The following is an 18,688-nucleotide window of genomic DNA, read 5'->3' as shown; positions in this document are numbered from 1 at the left end:
TAGGCAAATCCCTCGCCGTGCCCTCAGGGCAGCTCCTTGCTTGCCTCGCTATAGCCTGCATCCTCACGACATCCTCTGGGCTCATCTTAGTTGCTTGCACCCTCACGGGTCCCCTGGCCTCTCTCGTGGCCATTTAGCCTGCGCTGTCTCACAAGCACTCCCTGGTCTCTCTCCTCTCACCAATGCACGCCTGCATTCCCCATGGACGCTCTCTGGCCTCTCTTGTGGCCGTGCCGCACCAGGGCACTCTCACGATCCCGCCCACATTGGGGCCCTGCCTCACAAACAGGGCTCAGGTGGCCGTAGCCATGCCTGGCCCTCAAATCCCCTCCCTGGGGCTTCTCTTCCTGCGTGTGCCCTCCCTGGGGCTTCTATTTCTGCGTGCGCCCTCCCTGGGGCTTAACGCAAGCACTCTTTGAGCTTCTTGCCAGTGCCCACTCTGGTGCTCCTCACAATTGGGTCGCTCGCCCTCACTGGGGCTCCTCGCCTGTGTGCTCGCCCGCACTGGGGCCTTTCTCTGCGCTTGGGGCTCAGGTGGCCGTAGCCATGCCTGGCCCCCAATGCAATGTGCCCCTTCTCAGGGCTGGGGTCAGTGCACCCCCTCCTTGGGTATACAACCCCCACTGAGGCTCAGGTGGCTGTAGCCGTGCCGGGCCCCCAGACCCACCTTCTCAGGTCTTATGCTGCACCGGGGCTTCTTGCCTGTGCCCTCACTGGGGCTTTTCCCACATGACACAGCCCCACTGGGACTGGGGTCGATACACCCCAAAACGCAGTGCCCTCTCTGGCACCAGGAACCCCCATACTACCGGGGAGCTCCTATGAGGCCTCCTCCAACCCCTACAGCCTCACCTGGTCCTCCGGTGTAACAACAAAGCAGAACCATAAGCCAATCAGCTACAACTCAAGAACTAAGCCACCTGGCTAAACATAAACTCTAAGCCCTCTGGCTACTCATTAATCAAATCCCCTATCCGGGTTTTCTCCTCCCAGAATCCTCGAGCTGAATCTATTCAGGCCATCAAGCTGCCTACTCCAGCAGAGCTCCTTCTCCCATGGATGTTAGTGGGGAACTGCCTGCTTGACCTCAGCCTAGGCTGTTTATATAGGCCAGGCCCTGGCCCCTTCCAGTCAGCTGACTGAACTGCAGTTGTCCCGGCAACCAGCACCTGTAACTTTTCCCTAGGAGCAGGACACTTCAGTGTGCTGTGACACAGGGACTGTGCTATGATACTAGCCAGCTCCTTGAGTACCCTGGGGTGCAGATTGTCAGGGCCGGCTGATTTGAAGGTGTCCAGCCTCTCAAGGTGTTCCTTCATGAGGTCAACATTGATGGAGGGCAGGGGATCTCCCTCACCCGGACCTCCCTATGATACTAGCCAGCTCCTTGAGTACCCTGGGGTGCAGATTGTCAGGGCCGGCTGATTTGAAGGTGTCCAGCCTCTCAAGGTGTTCCTTCACAAGGTCAGCATTGATGGAGGGCAAGAAATCTCCATCACTTGGGCCTCCCTGTCCCATGATGGGCAGAGGCGTCCCATGGGACTCATGAAAGACTGACACAAAATACTCATTTAGTAGGTTGGCTTTTTCCTGGGCGTCCGTTGTCAGTTGTCCCATCTGGTTCAGCAGGGGTCCAATGTTGCCCTTGCTTTTCCTCCAGCTCCCCACATATTTAAAAAAGGACTTTTTATTGTCCTTGATACTAGTAGCCAGTTGGAGTTCTGTCCCAGCCTTGCCTTTCCTGGTTTGCTACCTGAAGGTCCAGACCAGTGCAGAATATTCGTTCTTGGAGGTGGATCCCATCCTCCATTCTTTTGTAGGTCTGTCTTTTTAGGTGCAGGAGGTCCACTAGTTCCATGCTAAGCCGAGGGGGTTGCTGTGCCCTTTTGCTGACTTTCCTCTGAGACGGAATAGCCTTAGCTTGTACATCTAGGATTTTTCCCTTGAGGAGCAACTACTTTTCCTGAACTCCCCTCCCTTTGGGGTTGAGGTCCCTTAGGGCCTCACCAGTAAGCCTCCTGAGCTTGTCAAAGTCAGATTTTCTGAAGTCAAGGACATTTGTATTGCTGACTGACTTGCCAGCTTTACGATGGATAATGAAGGTGATCAGTTCGTGGTCATTGTCACCCAGCTTCCCTTCAAACATTAGGTCACTAATTAGACCATCTCCAGTTGCCACTACCAGGTCGAGCAGCATTTTACCTCTCATTGACCTATAGACTTGTGTCAGGTAGAGGTCGCCCACACATGAGAGGAAGCTTTGCAACCACTTGGATTTAGCCAAGCGCTCTTCCCACGAGATGTCAGGGTAGTTGGTCTCCCATGACAACTATGAACTGGGAGCATGCAGCTTCAGCCAATTTCCTGGTGAACTCCTGGTCAAGCTCTTGACTTTGGGTGGGAGGTCTGTAGTACGCTCCCACCATTGTGTCCCCTGTACCATGTTTCCCACGGATTTTAACCCAGAGGGTCTCCAGTCATCCACCCTGGTTACGAATATCGTCTTGCAAGGACAAGTAGCTCTCCTTGACATAAAGAGCTACACTCCTGCCCCTTTTGTCCCTTCGATCTCTCCTGTACAAGGTATAGTCATCTATACGCATGGTCCAGTCATGGGTGGAGTTCCACCAGGTCTCCATTATCCCTATGACATTGTAATTAGTGTTAAGCAGGAGGACAAGTTCCTCTTGTTTATTCCTCAAGCTCCTGCCATTTATGTACAGGCAGGCAAGTGTCCCCTTGGGGGCCCTTGCCTTGCCTACAGATTGTTCTGAGGCAGGGGCAGGGGTAGGCTCCCTTAAGTGCCTTGGTCTGCTGGCTTTGCAAGGGTTGCTCAGTGGGCCAGCAGTGGCAGTAGTCCCCCCATCTCCTGGCAGGCTCAGTTTAAAGCCTGGTGGAGCAAGTCAGCCAGTCTGGCTGAGAAAAGCCTCCTCCCCAGGAGAGAGAGGTGGAGGCCATCCCTTCCCAGCAGCTTGCTGCCTCTCTCACCAAAGACCAGACTGTGGTCATGGAAGCCAAACCCTTCCTGATGCCACCAGCACCACAGTCTTTGGATCCTCCTCTCCCTCCTCAGCCTGTAGCCTGAGATTCTAGCAGGTTTTTTGCTTGTCTCTGAACCATTGGGCATCAGCTCAGGTGGACTGTTCCTCCAAGTGGTACTGAGAAACGTAGATGCCTGGATGGTGTAGAGGTATCTTGTTCACAGGCTTAGACTGAAACCGACTGCCAGATTTGAGTTGGAAAGAAATTTTCCAAAGTCAGACTGACAAGAAAAATTCTGTCATTTTGCCTTTCTTGGTAGCCTTGAGCCATAACCTACGCTGTACTTAAGTTTCCTGCTTTTGCACAGACCTAAAGCATTAGTAGCACTCCTGGTGGTTTTGTGGATGTCATATGGGGGTCGGGGGAAAGGTGGATTTTTGTGGTATGACTGTCTACAATTACAGTCCTATATTCCTATATTTGGCTTTAGGAAGCCTAAGCAGCTGAGCAGGGATTTGAGAATCTACGTTTTAGCCTTAAGCACCAAATGTGGCAGTTATTCACCTTGGTACTTCCTGACTCCCTTTGCGAATCAAGCCCTACATGAATGCTAAATGGTTAAGCTCTTTAAAAGATGTTTTTTCCTCAAAATACCTGAACTCAAAATCATGGGATGATTGATTTCCATATTTCATGCTCTGTCACCCAGTTGAAACCACAGTAAAATACTTTTCCTCAGAAAACATTTAGCTCTTCAGGAGTGTTATTTATTTCAACATTTCAACTCTGATAGCTAGATGCAATGAATTTAAAAAAAATGTTTTTCTTAAAAACAAGAAATATGATACTGTAGACAAATCTCCCAGGCAAGAGAAGGGGGAAATGATACAGGGTTTAACTGATACAAAATAAAGTCTGGGGATATAATAGTTTTATAAAAAATAAGTCTTATCTAGTAAACCTCATTTCGCTCTTTGAGATTGCAAATGTAGTTTAAAAGGTAACTGCATACACTGCCTTTTAAGATGTTTGACCTACATTACCAAAATGGTGAGAGATTGCAATCTCAAAACAACACACCTCTTCAATGGATTGATAACTTCCTACCTAATGGTCTCAAAGATATCAATGCAGATTCATCATCAAATAGCGGTGTTCTACAGGGGTCAGTATTAAGCCTAATGCTGTTCATCAGTGTTCATCAGTGACACCCCAAAACAGCCTGTGTGTTCATCAGTGACTTGGAAGGAAATATAAAATCATTGTTAACATTTGTAAATGACAGAGATTGGCAAAATGGTCAATAATGACAGGGATGAAGCAGTGACACACAACAATCTGGATCACAAGAACATAGTACTAGAAGTGGGCTCCTGGGCTGTCAGGTAGAGTCCCCTGAATTTTTAGGTGCCATTATCAAAAGAGTCATAAAAATTCTCCAGTTCAACCCCTCAAACACAACACATCCACAAAAGTATGCTATAAAAACAACATTGGAATCATAGCCTCATTCAAATACGTTATATGCACCCGAGCATAATGAATGCAAGGAATTTCTACAGAATGGAGCACCAAATCTGGACAGCAGTGATTCTAAGAAGGATTTAGGGGTTATACAGGAAAAGAAAATGGGCAGAAAGTCCATGTGGAAAGCTGTGATAAAGAAGTCTAAAAAGCTAATGTGATTCTTGGAGGTATAAATAGAGGAGTAATGGGCAGGGAGGTGATTTTTCTCTGCATGTGGCGTGGGTAAGACAGATACTGGAATTCTGCATGCAGTTCTGGTGTGCACATTTTGAAGTATATTGAAAAACTGCAAAGGGTGAAGAAAAGACCCACAAAAATATTCAAAGGCTGGAGGAAAAATAACTTGGTGAGAGACAAAAGAGCTTAATGTTTTTAGACAATAAAAAAGATTAAAAGGCAACTTTATTATGGCACATAAGTGCTGTTGGAAGAGAAACTGAAGGAACTTAAAGGGTTCCAAGTGAGATTTCTCCTCTAATAGAGAAAGAAACAAGAACCAACAACAGAAAGCTGAAGCTAACTTCATTTTTCTTTGGAAATCAGGCACTTATTTTAACAGTAAAGGTAATAGTTAATTATAACAAGCTACTAAGAAGTGGTACTTTCTCAATCTCTTGAATCTTCAAGATGCTGGATGATCTCTGAAAGCCATGCTTTAAAACAGCATGCAAGTTACTGGGCTCAGTACAGGGGATAAATCAACGAAATTTAAGCATATATACAAGGTCAGACCAGTTGATTTAATGGCCCTTTCTGGTCCAGATTCTTTCCTACTTGATTATTTTTACCAATCATAAAGTTTATGTGAGCCTCCATAAATCTATTCCTTTGTCTTTAGTGTGTACTGCATAGATATCACTGATTTGCCTGGCCTTTGGAATTTAGCAAGCAATTCTATGATGCTCCAGAATAAATGTATCCTGGTAGTGTTGACTTAGGGACCAATGGTCATAAAAGCACATATTTTTTCAGTAAAGTAAAATTATGATGCCTCTGAATAAACAGGTTTCCTATCTGATGTGCATGAATTTGTTGTTTTGACAGGATCAATTTTCAGATTAGGTAACTCTACAATTCCTTTATTCCTTCCATAGTGATAGCCCTTTTCAGCTTCTACAATAATGAACAAAGGTTCTGCTATTCCTAGCCTTACACTGAAATCAATAGAAGTATTGTAGAGAGCTATGCATTTTGAATAATCTGCTCATAAATAAGTACAGGAGGACAGATAACCTCAGGGTTTTTTAAATATTTAAAGTATTGCTCATAGTAATTATGGCATATGGACAGTAGTGCAGTAATAAGACATAAGACAGTAATACAGATACCGAAGTAATTTTATCAAGTTACTTTAGATAACCCTTTTGTACACAGATAATATTTTCCTAGTTTCTTTTTAGGTAGTGTCCTGTACTTTTCTGTCTTGGTTTAATGTTGTCATTTACAGTCGTTGGACAAACACATAGGGCACGTTCAGATGAGTGCAGATGTTTATTTCCCTGGAGACATCTTGTGCCACTGCTACTTATCCCTGGGGGACACCCATGCCACGTGCGCTCTGGCATCCAGCAGATTACTTCAGGCAGGATAGGGGAGGCTGAGACCAGTGACTGGGCTGACCCCTGAAGCCCAGGACTTGATTAATCTAGTCTGCTCCGCACACAAGCTAATGACAATGACGCTGCACCGTGTGCAGGTGTATAAGTGGTGAAATGTGCATCGGTGCACAGCAAATGGTGGCAGTGCACTTTTGAACTAAAGCACCATCTATGTGTTTTAGTTCAAAAGCACAACACTGCCATTTTCTCAGTGCTGACATGCATTTCACTGCTTATACAACTGCAAGTGTTTCAGCGCTGGGTGCTTTTCAAAGCACCCAGCACTGCAGCGCTTACATATGTAAAAATGTCCTAGGTGTCTAATAAGTCAATGTGAATCTTGGCTTAGGTACCTAAGGGCCCAAGTTCTTTATTGGATCTGGTCCTTAAGTCACTCTTGTAAATCTAGCCCAGTAGGTTTCTCTTCTTATTACATCCAGTAAGTTTGCATAGTAACAAATGATTTATTGTTATAGTCCTGCTACACATATAATCTGAAGCAACACTGTTTCCCTTCCTTCTTATAAAGTCACCCTCTGATTTACAACCGATTTTTCTGCTAAATCCTGGTGAATAAAAGTTATGCTTGCTGGTAGACATCCCAAATCTGTTCATTGTATTCCCAGAAGAAATCTATTATGAGTATACAGATCTTTGATGTATGATTACAGACTCAGCTAATTAAAGCATTATGGAGATGACAACTATCCTAAATCATTAATAAATATGAGACTGTGAGAGTATCTGCTGTACAAAAGACCAATCAATGACATATAGCGGATTACAATATTATCACTCTTCCAAAGGGAAAGAATTACTGATTTCCACTAAAATTTTGGACGAAGAATAGAGCTACCATCTGCTGCTGGTTAAGAAAAGTGTCTGCATCTTATAGGTTAGTTCATGGACTGTATTTCCTTTTTCTGCTATGTATCCATGCTGTTCCTTAAATTGCCTGTTAACTGCTACTGGCACCATTTATTTCTTGTTCATTAACCTTGGATGGCCGCATCACAGAAATTTCAGAACAAGCCAAGAAAATATTGTTTTACCCTGTACTGTAATTGTCAAAGACGACCCTTCCAGAAGAATGACAGGCAGTACGCACAGTATGTACTCATAGGAAAATTGCACTGCTGCAGCCAACAGGAGAATCCTGACAAGGAATAATGATAAATAGGAAGCTAGAGCAATCAAGGAATTGTGTGATGTGTTCTGAGAACAAGAGGTCCCTGGAAAGATGTAGGGAAGCATTTTAAAAGATGTAGGTAGAGCATCAGGGTAACCTGCCATGTGCCAGAGCGTACATGACACAAGCATTCCTAAGGGACTAGTAGCAGCAACACTAGGTGTATTGCTGCTACTTGTCCCCAGGGAAACTCATGTTCCTGCTTGTCTGGATGTGGCCAAAGAGAGGATGCCAGTCCTAAATACCTATAAACTGTGGTCCTACCTCTTGCCCTTCAAACAACTAACTGAATGCACCAATCTGAGTTCACAGATAGAATAGCTAAAGCTATGTTGAATTATTATGTAGCAAAAGAGACCTTCATATCCTGAAAGCATACCATCCTATAGCAAGAACTAAACCCCTTGGCCACATCCACATATGCATATTAAACTGTTCATGGTGCTGCTAATTTCCAGTGCAAGGGCAAAATTAGCTACCAAGATTTCCCAGTAGCAAAAAAAAAAAAAAAAAGAACCCTGGAAAAAAAGCTTTGCAGAGCACACCAAAACAGTGTGCACCGGGACAAATGCAGAGATGGGGAAGTTGCGGCTTCCTGCTCCCCCCATCTTGAAGCACACTGCACTGCAGCCAGCCACAGAGCACATGTGAAACAAAGTGCAGGTCCATGCACTACGGCGAAAGTAATGGCACAAATTTGTGCTGCTACTATTTGTGCTTTTGCAAATGCATGCCCCTGTTCTTCTGGACACAGCCCTTGTTTCTATTTTCATGAGAGATGTCCAATCCTCTGATACATGAGTAACTCCCACCAAAAAGGAGTTTTCCAGACAGTAGGACTCTGGATATTGTACAGAGGAGAGCTGTTATTGTTTTGTTCATTTGTGTAAAAGGAAATTTTAAATTGCGGTGTAGAGATGTCCAAGTTATTAATTAATATAAATGTGTGCATAGAATGATAGCTCAAAAGCAGTCATGCTTAAGTCACTCCATTAACATATACATAGCTGCTTTGTGAAGCATGAGCTTGCAGCCCTCAAGACTCTCACCAACCAATTATATACCAGGCAAACAAAATACACCAGGAAGAGTCTTAATAGTTTTATAAGGTGATTAATTCCTCCTGACCCTCTCCATCTAACCATTACACTGGTACACATGCTTGCTGCCAGGCTGAATTCCATGAAAATCTATCAAGCTTTGTACAAGGGTAGGCATATGTGCAGGGTAAGCTCCTGTTTACAGGCATCTAATTTTTTTTTTCCAATTTTTATTTCTAAAAATTCACTAAAGTCTTTTTAAAGCCAATTTTTGCATGTATTTTTAAAAAATGAACCTAGTGGTAATCACCCCGTGTTGTTCAGTCCTGCAGCTTCCCCTAGCCTCAGCAGGGAAGGTGGAATGTTTTCAAGATTTTCTATATTAATAAAGGCCCAATCAGTCTCTAAGGTGCCATATTGCCTTATCTTCTGCTTTTGGGATTCTGTAAGTGTCTAACTGGTTCAGATGCGTGTGAACTTTTGTAGACAACAAACTACTGCATCAGCTGCTACAAATAGGCCAACAAAAATAAAATATTTTATATAGAAGGGAAGGGGATGGGTGAAAGGAATGCTGGTAAGAGAGGTAAGAAGTCGATTGATTAGATCCATTGAGATGGACAAGGCAACATGTTGGAGGACACCGAAGTTAACAGGTAGTCCAGGTAATGGAATAAGAATCCAGAGTTCCTTCTGATACAATGGCAATTACAATGCAGTCTGCAGACAATTTCACATTCTGCAATTTTGTGTTCAAGTTGGTTTTTAAAGTTTCTTGTTTAAGGACAGCTACTTTGATGTTAACAACGGAGTGTCCTGGGAAGTCACAGGCTTTGTATCTGTCTAGCATTGAATGAATGGTGTCCAGTCTTCTTTCACGTAGGGATTGCTCCATCTGACCAATTTCCAGTAAAGGGACACTCTAAGCAAATGCTGTTTTATGACGATGGTGGGAGAGCAGATCAATGTACCCCAGATATTTTTGGTTCAGTGATAATGTGTTCTGTGTTGATGAGAGGGAACAGATAGCATCTGGTTGGGTGACTGTCTGTAAGCAAGAAAAGATGTGTTCCTGAAAGCTACCGTGAAATGGTCACTGTCTAAAGGGGTCAGATCTGTTGTACGGCCTCCAGCTGTAAGACGTGGATTCTGTTGTCCCTGTCATGAGTCTGCTGTAGGTCTATCTGCTAATCTGAATGGCTACATTTTTGGGATTGTATTCAAAATAGAAGAAACCTGGTTCTAGACCCTTGCAGTGTACATTCAGGTCAGTGGGATCAGAGTAGATATGGTTGTAATATTGAGCATCTGGAATGGAGGTAGCCTAATACACATGACACTTACTTTTAGATCTAATAAGCTCTCCTGTCTTCATAACCTTGTGAGCTCCTTGACTACCCTGGAAGCAGGAATGTATGTGTGTGATTCATCCTACAGTATATCTTATGTAGGAATACTCCAACATTTTAAAGATTTTTAAGCAGCTGAGTCAGATGAGAGACCACATTCTGCCTGCTGTAAGTGCTCCTCGAGGGTAAAGAGGCCACTGGGAGTTAGTGAGACAGAGACATCTGAAAATTTAGAAGAGGACAGAATCTAATCATGAGAGAGAAATGTTATTTAGATGAATAGGAAACTGTAACGGCTGGAGGTTTGAATAAGCTTCTGAATGCTTTGAGTCATCTTAACCAGATTTCTCAGCTGAGTTTCACCCATCGCAAACTAGTAAAGCCAGTCAAAAGAGTAAGTTTTCATCATATGGAAATGATGAGATTTCAAAATCTGGTCTTGTTCTAAAATGAGATGAAAAGTCAAAGCGTCAGCACTCTTCTGCAAAAACAGCATATCCTGAAGTACTTTATTTTGATGAACTTGAAATACCAATTTTGATCTTGTTTTGTCTGTTGTCTTTTATGTTAAAAATACACAGGCAAGTTAATAAAGCCAAAGTAGAACTATTCAACCTGATTGCAACAACATGTCTGGCTAATTTCCCACAGAAAATGTAGGTGAAGTTGACATGTTTGATAGGAACAATTTCAGTTGCATAGAATCAGCAGTTTCTGATGGAAAACTCCACTGGAATTTTTTCAAACATCTCTATTAGATAGTACTAGACAACTAAAGCCTGGGAATGAAAGGCAACTCAAGCTCATTCTTTCCTGTACTATGAGGATACCAAGGTGACCGTCCTGTGCGCCCTCCATAAGGCTAGCCTTGGCTGAAATATGGAGTTTATTCCCAGTAGATATGAAGGTAAATCAGGCTGAGGAGAAGTAAATCTTATAGAAAAGAAGATATAATGAGAGTTACTTCTCTATTTAACTTCTCTTTTTAAACTGGATTCACTGTAACTAATTTATTTTTCCCCAAAGATCATAGAAACTATACACGGTCCTCTTTGCATAAATATTCTGTTACTAGATTGCTGAGTGGAACAAGTGTATATTTTCTTCCTTCTTGCTTTAGTCCCATTAAGTCACAATACAGCTTGTGGGAATTCAGAATTTCCACTGAAGGGAGAATTCTGACATTTCAAAATTGTTTTCACTTAAAACCAGAACCAAACGAAACAAAATGTGAAATTTCCCATGAAAAGAATTTTAAAAATCAATTTGGGCCAAATATTTGAAACCGATTTAAATCTTTTATATTATATTAGAAAACATAATAATACATGTCTACATGAAAAGGCATTCTGACATGGAAAATCAAAATGCAATGTTTCTCTCTGTCAGATACATTTTTCTATGATTACACCAACATCACATTCCCAAAGGTAATTGGAGATATTTGTACCTGGTGAGGCTATTTAAAAAAAATTCACCACCAGTACTGGGAACCATAAGGATAAAAAGCAACTAATGCACATCATTCAGGGCACTGATTTAAGAAGAGTTTTGTAACACAGAAGCCCAAATTGAGGGTTATGCTGTTTTTGTGACCTCTCTGATCACCTTTTAGAAAAGAACCTTTGCAGTCATCTGCACTGACATGAACAGTGTGACAGCAAAATGCAACAGGCAAATACCCCCTCCATTTGAATAAACAACACCATCTCTTGGAAACTTCTGGTAGGTACAGTAGTTTGGCTGAAAAGAGATGAAATCATATTAATGTATATTCTTATCTAAAGGAAAAATGATGAGAAGGTATGATTATTTCTAGAGGGAAATACTTAAACTAACCTGTCTTTTTGCATTTTATTCTCTTTCCAGAGGTGTAAATTGATGTCAACTGGGCTTTACATTATACTGGTAAGTTGCTTCCTCCATTAAAGGAATTTCTGAAATGCTCACATTTAATTATTTCAAACATCTGATCTTTGAATAATAAATTGGGGGAAAATACAGCCCAAATGAATTTGAGAGGTTCCTGGGTTATGAAAATGCCATTTGAGTTCCCCTGGAGTGAAAAAAGGTATTCACCTTCAGCTTAAAAAACAAAACACACAAACACACACACACACACACACACACAATCATTATAGAGAAGAAGCTGAACTTCAGTAGAGAACGAAACAATTCCCCCGTATCTTCAGTGCCAACTGTTGCTGTCTGGATTGCAGCGCAAAGGGCACTAAAAGTGATGAATTACAGGTAGAAAAACCTTGAAATGAACAAAAGAAATGTACATCTAAGGTTTGTTCCCCCTTTTCCTGAAACCCTACAAGAGACCTTCTACAAAAGCAGTAACTAATCGGAATTAAGGAGCTTGACAGAAGTTTGCTTCACTTAGTGCCAATTTGGTGTTGGCAGTTCCTTCATAAGAGGATGGCAGTCTTCCAGTAAATAGGGAAGTCGTTGATGAGTCTGGAGGTGACTGAGGAGACCAATCCAAGATCTGAGTAATTACGTGCAGACATGACCAATAGATCTAGGAGGAAGGAGTAGATCCTGGTGATGTTGCATCACAGTTCTTTCCCTGACACTTGCATCTATCTACCTCCATAGTGAGGTGAGTTTGCTCAAAATATATGTTTTGCTGTACATTACAACACCGCTAGGGATGATTCAGGGCTCTAGTTTCCCAGGTATTGATGTTAATATTGCATTTGTTTCGAATGGTATTCAAGGTGTCTTATTTTGCCCATCTCTAGATAGGTAACCATCGGCGAGTTGGGAGTATGGGACCTCTTTTGGGAGACAGTTATAAGATACCTTTATGATTATATCCTGTCTAATGGAGCTGGTGCCATATAAACCCGGCTTCATGCTGGTGGTGTTTGCTTGAACCAGAGCAGTGGTATTTGTTCTTCTGTCCTTCCAATCATGATTTTTCCAGTGACATCACTGATGGTAAAATTCAAAAGGGTTTGGATGTTTCTGATACACCATCCTAATTTCACCCCTATACAACAAGATAGAGATGACAACAGCTTGGTAGACAAGAAGTCCTAATTTCATGATCATAGAACACATGATTTCACAGATGTCCAAAGGCAGCACTACAGATTTTATCTGGTGTTAAATATCATCTATGTTAACTTTCTGGGGAAAGTAAGTACCCAGGTAGGGGAAATGCTCTACATTCTCCAGGGATATCTCTCTACTTGTAATATGTAGAGTAGCAGCTAGTTGGTTTTGCATAGGTTGGTAAAATACCTTGGTTTTCCTCAAGTTTATGGTAGTCCAAGCATTTCATGTGATCTAGCAATCAAGAGTGACCTGGAGCTCTTCAATTAAGTGGGCATGCACAACACAATCATCAGTATATTGAAGATCACCAGTGTGTTGGTTTTCTTGGATTTGGAACACAACCAGTTCAATTGCATAACCCTGCTTGACTCCAGTTCTAATAGTGAAGAAGTCCATTTTAGAGTCATTGCTTAGGGTGTTTGCTGTCATGTTGTGGATAAGCATAATAATGGTAAGAGATTTTGATGGGCATCAATCTCATGTTTCCTGTGGAGAAATCTAGAGATACTCTGCACACATCACAAATGGATACTTTTCTTGAGGCTCTCCCAGTGATCAGTAATGTCAAGATCATTCATGAGGCTGGAGAATTTTTCACTGAGATACTGCTGGAGTTGATTGCTTTTAGCAGGATCTTATGCACTCTTGATATTGAACCTTTTCCTTGGTTGCTTCTTGGTTTTGGAATGATATGAGTGGACATGATGGTGTATAAGTATGATCTGTCCAGTAGTCCTCTATGTTGGCCATAGCTCTGGTGATATAGATGTCACAATCATCCTGGGAATGCACTATGACCCAGTCAATCAGGTGCCACCGTTTTGAGTGGGAGCATATCCATGATGTGTTCCATTTGTTGCTTTGGCAGAATAAGGAGTTCATGATGATGAGATCATGTTACAGATGTGCTCAGATGAAGAATTCTCTTTTGTAACAGGAGATTTCTAGCCCCTGTTACTTTGAGAGCAGGACAGCTGCATGAGTGCCAGCTGCCAGAAAGCAAAAAGCTGCAGAAGCACAGAGACAGGAACTATAAGGGGAGACAGCTTCCCTGCTATAGGCAACAGGTAGAATCTCAGCAAAGTAGTTAAGTGAAGCCTGTAAAACAGCAAGTTAGGTGGCAACTGAGGGGATAAAGTTTATTAGTCTGATTGAAACCCTCTGGGCTTGTCTGAGGATCAGGGACAGGTGACCAGGAAGGGTAGAGCTCAAGGAAAGATGAGCCAAACTCTTGAGCCGCAGAACTCAGTCCAACCCTGGCCATTGAAGGGGAGGAGCCCCTGTCAGCATAAACTGCTAGGGAGGGAAGCCACAGACCTAGACCCTAGGGCTGGTAGAGATCCAGCTGATTGGGGGTAGGGTTTTGTAGTCATGTAGAGACCCAAGCTGGACTTCAAGGCTTTAAGCTAGAGATCAGCTTCTCTGGGCTTTTCTTTTTTATCAACCAGAAACTTGGGAGTGGCTACAGGAAGGTGGAGGCCACAGGAGGTACCTAGGAGACACTCAGTGATTTGAGCTCTGCAGAGGTCAGGGACTGAGGGGCTGAAACCAGTATTTGAGCCCTGCAAGGGTCAGGGACCCAGTGTGCTGAAACAAGAGATAGAACAGCTCTGCAAGCATCAGGGACCCAGTGGATTGAAAAAAGTATATAGCCAGAGAGTCCAGTGAATGGAGTTGGAGTAAGACCCATGAGGCATGGGCATGACCATATGGGAGGCTGGAGGCCATGATTAGGGACAGTAAATCTATGATTAGTGCTAGTGAAGCACAGGATGTTTTGTAGTTTGTGGACTGAGGGTCTTGTGTCATAAGTAGGACAAGGGAAGGTCCAGCTAAGAGAATGGAACTAGGCCAAGTGCAGAACCATTAGGCACACTCTCTAGGACTAGGGACAGCTTCCCAAAGTAACTGAAAGCTTACATGATGGCATGGAAGGCAAAAAGCTGAAGTGGTGTAGGATCAGTTCAACTGCAGGGGGTGTCATAATTGCCCTCAGGGTTGGTATAAGACATCTTTTCCAGCCCCTTTCCCATATGGAATGAACAGAGTGGATCCTAGATAAGCTTGATTGGTCATGATTGCAGCTACCAAATTGTGTACCTTCCTTCTTTCCAGATATAGACTAACCATCATACAATCGTGACCTTCTTGTAAGTTCTTGACTGGCAGTTTCCAGTTATCACCAGCAACTGCCCCCATCACCACTCATCCATTGCTGTAGGACTTGCTATTGAAGGAGAACACCGGCTTATGTTGACTTTTATTACAGGAATGTCATCACACATCATGAACCATATGATACTTTGCAGGAGTGAAACAATTAGCTCATGACCAGGAAGACCTAGATAGCTGGAGGTTTCTATTCTGCTGCAGCTTTCATCTGCCTCTGCAGACATACATGAAGAAAGAATATTTCACAACCTGCTCCATTGCTAAGGGTTTATTTTTAATTTTGAATCACCATGAGTCTGGAAACCTTGCTTTCAACCTTTCCATGATGGGTGACTCTGTCAGGAGTACAGAACTGTAAATGGCATTGCTCTTGAGATTGTTGGTATGGCACAATTTTCTTCACCATCTCAAGGATGCAATCCTTGATAGAACTGATTACTCGGGACTGCATAACAAACACCTCTGCATTATATGAGTAATTCCAACTGAGGCTCATATTGGAGCCTTTTGAATGTATAGTTCCCAATATCTCCCCCCACTGCTATTTATAGCAAATAATAACTTACCTACCAAAAGAACCATACAGCAATAATTAACAGACAAATAGTTATTTTAAAAAACAAATACTTTTAACTGACCTTTTAACTACACTAACTAACAATGTTCTATTGGCTTCCAGAATGCCCACGCTTCGCAGTGTGGTTTATATAAGCCTTCTCTACTGTCCGTATTTCCAGAGTTTCAACTCTGGGGCTTTTAACTGCTCCATTCTTTCACTAAGGATGTTTTGTTAGTTCATTTTATTCCTGGTACCTGTGTTACTCAGATAACTCACTGCACAAATGCCAGCATTCTTGTTGAAAACAATGTTATCAGCACAGTCTGTGATTCTCAAGCACCAACTTCACTGTATCAGACACTGTGTGTGACTCTTAACTCCCAGAACAAATGCTCTACTCCCATTTGGGGCCTGAGATCTTATGGCAGCCAGAGAAAATGCTACAAGGACACAGTGAAAACATACCTCGAGAAAACTGATGCTGACATTGAGAGCTGGGGGGAGCTAGCTGCTAATAAACTCCAAGGATGCTGCAACTTCAACCAAGTGGCAGCCTACTTCAAGGTAAAGCATCTTGCCCTCGAAGCAGAGAAGAGAGAATGGAGGAAGGAAATGGGAAGAAACCGCAGCCTATGGCCTACTCTCCTATGTAGAAAGACCTACAACTTTTGTGGTTGGATCTGTGGCTCAAGGACTGGACTCTTAAATCACCTCAATCGCCATCAGTAAATATTAGCTTTGAATTGAGGGATTGCCAATGCTACTTGAATATGACCTGAAAACTAAAGAATGTGACAGAAGTCTACTTCACTCAGCACCTGAGTGCTAATGGCTCAGTACTGCATGGCATGAGCCTCTACATAATGTAACAACTACAGTAAAAGCTCCATTAACCGGCACTTTACAAGCCGGCATGCTCTACTAATTGGCGTGCCGGTTTGTAAGGTAAAATTAAACCAGAAGTGCCCACTGTAGCACTTCAGTTTCTCTGAGCCCCAATGGCCAGGGGCAAAGCAGCTTGTGCTGCCAAGCTCCCATGGCCCAGGACATAGCAGGCTGCACAGGGCCTCCCCCCTGTCCCGTGGGGCTCGCAGGACCCATGGGGGTGGGCAGTGATGCTGCAGGAGGGGTGGCAACACCCCGGACACGGCGGGAGAAGCAGCAGCCTGAATAGGCAAGGACATTCAGGGCATTCCTGTTCAGGCCATTCCTGGGGGCTGCCAGATAACAGAGCTTTTACTGTAGTTACAACTGATTCGTGCCAGAGCTTCTGATTAGGAAGCACCTCTGTTAGGGAAACACTGGGTAAGCTTCAAAGAAGATTAATGAGGAGAATAAAGGGATAAATGCCATGGTGTTTAAAAAGAAAAAAAGAAAAAGCAACCTAGGTTCTGGATGGTAGAGAGAGAGGAGGGGTGGTATGTAAAAGCTGGAAAACAAAATATGAGAGTGCTGCTGGTGGACTTTCTATGAGCATGTCCAGAGTGGGATGTATCTGCTAAGGTTACATTATGGCTAAGTACAGACTGTCAAAAAGCCTAAGGCTCAATTGATTTCAATCTTTGCAGGTTATTCTAAATTGCGTAGATTGAACAGATAAGCAAGTGAATAGACATTTACTTTTGAATCTGGAAATACAGCCACATGCCTGCAGTGACCCAGGCCAGAAGGGGGCATTAGAGCACACTTTTGGGCCAAGGCTAACCTGCTCACCCTTTGGGGGGTGGGGGAGGGGATTTGTGAGGGAGGTGCAAAGCATCCTGGCATGTGGGGATGCATCCTGAGATGTGAGTTAACTTGAATCTGGAGGGGATCTGGGACAGAAGTTCAGTAAACCATTTTAACTGATTTAGGTTAAGTTTGATACTATACCCATTCAGGTTTATCTTAAACCAGTTCCAGCCATTTTATGTGCACTGAACTTCTGTTGTGTTACAGGTTGGAACCAGTTTCTGATCACTTATACCAGTTTATGTGTAATTCCTGCACCTGTCTGATGAAAACCTAATGGGAGAGAGGGGCTGGAAGTAATGCAGGACAGATGCAAAATCATGCCTGGACTTTAAGAAGACTTTCAGGAGTGGTTAGAGGTGCTGTTGGGTTACAAACTAATGGCATAGGTCTGGGCTGCAGTGCATACTCAAGTGTGCATCTGATTATTGTTGTACCTACCTAAAAAGCTACAGTTTCCTAACAGATTTGAAAAAGAGCTGCAATAGCATTTTCACACCTATAAAACTGGCACTTTCATTTTTACACTATGCTCTCCTCCAAACTCAGCTAGCTGACTTAAATATGCACTTACCAGATCTGACTACACCTCTCTAGTTCCCAGAAGCCAGGAGAACAGAAAAGGAAGACTGTGACTCCTGAGTGAGGCTACAAACCTATTTGTTCACAGGAGAACATATGGAGAATCCCACAGGAGTGTTCTTGCACTGCCTTTTCAAACACTTCCTCCTGTACGCCTGTCTCTATGGAGTACTTTAGAAGAAAAGACACTTTTAGTAACATAAGCTGCTATTATGTTTAAGAGTGCCTATGCAGCTGGAATTTGTATAGGTAAATGTAAGAGAACAGAGCATGGCCCAAGGCTATTCTTTTCTTTTCTTTTTTAAGGATAGGAAAAGAAAGTGGTATTCAAGAAATAGAGGGGTTGAGCAAGGAAGAGCAAAACAAAGCATATGTTATTCCTTTTTTCCCCCCTGGTTCCTTGGCTTGTGAAAACAAGCTGCTTGCTCTTTTTCTTCTTGAGGGCTTTGTAATATGAACAGTAAGTGAATCTAATAATAATGTAAAGCCCTTACGGCTAGAAAATTTCCAGCTGATGGGCTGCTTCACAGAAAAGTGCTCAGTCGCAGTTAATAATTTATCTAATTCACTTAAAGATTTCATGCTACCCTTCTTCAATTCGTGCTAAAATGGCAACAGCTGTAAAAGTGGGACATACAAAATAAATAGACTTAATGAAATATAATATCCTAGTACCATTGGCATTTTTATCTGGTGCTTCAGGTCTCATGTAAGAACAACAAATTGAAAAGAGAATTGTTTTATCTTTTATTAACAAGATGAACATTCCAACTAAATTAACCACACCATTTTTAGGAGGACCCGGGAAACTATAGGCCGGTTAGTCTTACCTCGATCCTAGGCAAGCTGTTTGAGAAAATTATGCTGGCACACATCCAGGAGGGGCCAGC

General features: G+C 42.9%; 1 long non-coding RNA gene across 1 annotated transcript in view; it reads left to right on the top strand.

The window, feature by feature from the left end:
* Window positions 1–2,993: 2,993 nt before the first annotated feature.
* Window positions 2,994–18,688, top strand: part of LOC109312254 — a 17,539-nt gene continuing 1,844 nt past the window's right edge. Inside the window, exons 1-2 of the long non-coding RNA XR_002101783.1 lie at window positions 2,994–3,004; window positions 5,800–5,801. This is a non-coding gene — a long non-coding RNA (uncharacterized LOC109312254). The remainder of the gene's footprint in view (window positions 3,005–5,799; window positions 5,802–18,688) is intronic.

The sequence above is a fragment of the Crocodylus porosus genome, unplaced genomic scaffold (genome assembly GCF_001723895.1).
Source record: "Crocodylus porosus isolate Cpor-Errol unplaced genomic scaffold, CroPor_comp1, whole genome shotgun sequence".
Taxonomy (NCBI): domain Eukaryota; kingdom Metazoa; phylum Chordata; order Crocodylia; family Crocodylidae; genus Crocodylus; species Crocodylus porosus.
Note: the sequence above shows the minus strand (reverse complement) of the source record. Positions and strands in the feature narration are given on the sequence as shown.